The sequence below is a fragment of the Micropterus dolomieu genome, linkage group LG01 (genome assembly GCF_021292245.1).
Source record: "Micropterus dolomieu isolate WLL.071019.BEF.003 ecotype Adirondacks linkage group LG01, ASM2129224v1, whole genome shotgun sequence".
Taxonomy (NCBI): Eukaryota; Metazoa; Chordata; class Actinopteri; order Centrarchiformes; family Centrarchidae; genus Micropterus; species Micropterus dolomieu.
In genome coordinates this window covers 20998517-21001866 of record NC_060150.1, presented here as the reverse complement: position 1 = coordinate 21001866, position 3350 = coordinate 20998517, and the positions used below count along the sequence as shown (strand labels likewise).

The 3350-nt window shown below is 35.5% G+C and overlaps 1 long non-coding RNA gene across 1 annotated transcript; it reads right to left on the bottom strand.

The window, feature by feature from the left end:
- Positions 1–1077: 1077 nt before the first annotated feature.
- Positions 1078–2752, bottom strand: LOC123978107. Its single transcript, XR_006826875.1, has 4 exons — positions 1976–2752; positions 1799–1826; positions 1224–1274; positions 1078–1121 (listed from the first exon to the last, which is right to left on the bottom strand). It is a non-coding gene; the product is annotated as an uncharacterized LOC123978107 (long non-coding RNA).
- Between the last annotated feature and the right edge of the window lie 598 nt (positions 2753–3350).

Here is a 3350-nt window from a genome sequence, read left to right as displayed (position 1 = left end):
TATTGGAGATATGTCTGTAATTACTGTCAAATAATGTTTATATAAAGCAATAACTGTTAAAATTATGTTTCTGTAACTTAATATTACATGATCTTGGTTTTTTGTACAGGATAAAACCAATATTTAACAGGAATTTACTGTAAATCGATTGTATAATGGCATAAAATAAAAGTTTAAATCTATTAATATACTGTTATTGGGCTTTAAATTAGGGTATCTGAAGGTAAATTTACAACATTTTCTGTTTGCTTTACATAGAAAAGTCTTTACTTTGACAAGGAGTTCTTGTAGATAGATTGGATTATCTTAAAAATATACCAAATAATACTGTATTAAAACAGCAGTCTTCTTTTTAATTATGTAATTTTTAAGGTATTTCTGCAATATTTTTAGGTTTTTATACAGATTTATACATTCGTTTAACATTCAACAGAGAATTTTTTAATGAGATTTTTTTTTATTTTAACAGCAGTTTGACTGTAAAAATACAGAAAATGTTTACGGTAAATATCCGTTTTCAAAAACAAAATTTTTCTGTTTTTTTACTGTAATTTGACGGTATGTGGTTGGCAACTTTGCTGCCAGACTTTTTACCGTAATTTTACGATTTTTTTTTTACAGTGTATACTGTAGCTGTCTGATTTTATTATTGTATAGGTAAGCACATCGTGAGCATTACAATCCAGAGTCAAATTCCTTGTATGTTTACACATACCTGGCAAATATAGCTGATTCTGATTCTGAATACTATTACTAAAACACACAATTCAGACAATTGTACCTATGTCCCTTGTTCACATAAGCACACAATTATAAAAAAAAAAAAATTGAATATTTGGAAGAGGTACTTTCTGATTCGTTGTTTGATCTTCAATCTAATCACTATTAGGATCTAAAAAACAAAGTTGCGAAGGCTCTTTATGTTTGTGGAACAAATCTTAAAATGTCCCATCTCGTGCCCAGAACTTAGACAAAAAATATAATGTCATACTAAACAGGCCTGAATTTGCAGATTATTAAAGAGCAGCAGAAGAGTTTGGTTTTTGGAGTCTTTGGTGTCTGTGCATACTAGCTTACTTCCTCCTGTACGATGTCTCCCTCCAGCAGTTCCAGACCAGCCGCTGCAAAGGAAAATTGAATTGGTTGATGAAAATCATCTTATAAGACGTATAAATGTTGGACAACAAAGCGAAACAAAATATAAAACTCAATGATACACAAACCTTCATTGATGCTAAAGATGTCCCAGTCTTGGCCTTCATCAACATCAATTTCTGCAGATGAAGAATCAATAATATGCTGCTCAAAATGTGATTGCAGGAGGTAAAAAACATTATTATTATTATACTGTTTATTGGCACAATTAGCATTGAGCTGTGCCCCAATGACATGATGGGGCAGGGCAGGGGTGCGACTTGTTGAGCTTATTCACTCTTACATTTATATTCTGCTGTGCGCTATTTTATTTGTATTTTATTTGCTATTTTAGGCAAAGAGGCACATATTTCTTTCAGGTGTTCATATTGTGGACACCTCAGCCACTGGAATACATTCCAGTGGGAAGTTCTGAGTTACAACTTTTTCTGCTAAGCTGAATGTACAACTTCAGTTCGTGAAGGGTGCAGCAGGGACACTGTTAATCACCCCTGTAAAATGCAATAGCAGATACAGGCATTTACTGGCAAGATCACAAGTGTTTAGCGTATTTCAAATCTTCTTACTCAAATTATACTGAATAAAATATTCTGTCTACCTTTTCACAGTAAATAAGATAAAAACATCTTAATAAGTGACTCACCTGTGTCACCTGTTAGCTTGGCTGCTGCCTAGTAAATACATTAGAAAGCACATCACTTAACAGAGAAAACTGATGGCTTAACTTACTAAAGAATGAACTGACATCCTGGGACTCAACATTACAGCATTGTTTTGCATATTGTTAGTGTTTGACAAAGATGCAAAGGCTTACACTTACCAGTCCCAGGCCAAAGAACAGAATGATCCACCTGAGCGCCATGGCTGCAGCTGAAGACAAACACTCACTGTGTTGCTTCAACCTGCCTGAGTCCTGCTGTGTCTAAAGAAATTGTCTTTTATCTTTGAGCAGAAATAGAAATACTTACATGTTTCAGATTGAAACAGGATGCTGGTGTAAATTTACTATTTATGCCTTGTGGGTGTTAGTTCCTTTATTGCTCTGCATGATGCACAATTATGCAGAATACATGTATCTGCAAGGCTGCCAGCAACCTATCCTATGCTCTTTACTTTCAGCATAAGATGAGGAAATGAAAGAAATGTGGTTAGTGAGCTAAAGTGGTGTGATTGTGAATTGTACAGAAAGTTCTGTTTCTGTGTAAATGTGTGGCAATGGGGTGAGTGTGATGTAGTGTAAAAGTACTTTGAGTGGTGGTAAAAACTAGAAAGGCATAATACAAGTACAGACCATTTACTATTTACAGTGAAGTGAAGCAGAAAGTTGCTCTCCTCTTTATTTCATGCACTTGGCATGTCAGAGCTAGACATTATCATAAACCTCCTGTGAGAGTCCTTGAAATTCAGCCTTATATGATCTTCACATGAGCTTTTGGCAAACCTTTTTCACATGTAACCAGTTCTCTCATCCTAATATACAGGTAGGAACAGTAAAGCATTAGCAGACCTTGGTAAACAGCTGGACCCAAATGGCCCAAAATACATGTTTTGGTACTGAGGTACAGTTTAAAGGAGACCTATTATACTGCATTTCCAGCCCTATATTGTAGTTCTGTGACTCCTGTATGGCAGCTTTGCATGATTCAAAGTTCAAAAAAAATCTTATACTGACTCTTCATGTAGGCCTTCATTTCAGCCTCTGTCTGAAACAAGCTGTAAATGCTCATGTCTCTTTAAGGCCCCCCTTTCAAAGCCCACTATCTTCTGATTGGCCAAGACCTGAAGCATGTTACCAGGCTGTTGTTGCCGCTGAGTGGTACTGGCAGACTGAGTATAGGTGTGAGGAGCAAATGACCATATATTGAATACCAGCTCCGTCTAGCTTTGTGTGTTGTAGAACAAAGTCGCTGGTAGAAAAAGCTGTAGATTCAGAGCAGAGCATTCAGAACAGGAAGACAATCTGAGGTTTTTGCTCACAGGGATTTCTTTTAAATATTTTAACCTCATTATTTGAAGCTTTGATCATGTTTAACATGAACATCCAGCATTGTAGATAAGTCATAAAATATGGAAAAGCATAATAGGTGTCCTTTAAGAAGATGTGTCTTTAAAAAAATAGAATGACATTTTAGGAAATACACTTTTCCGCTTTCTTGAGGGAATTGGAAGAGAAGATCAATATCAGCAGCTTGTTA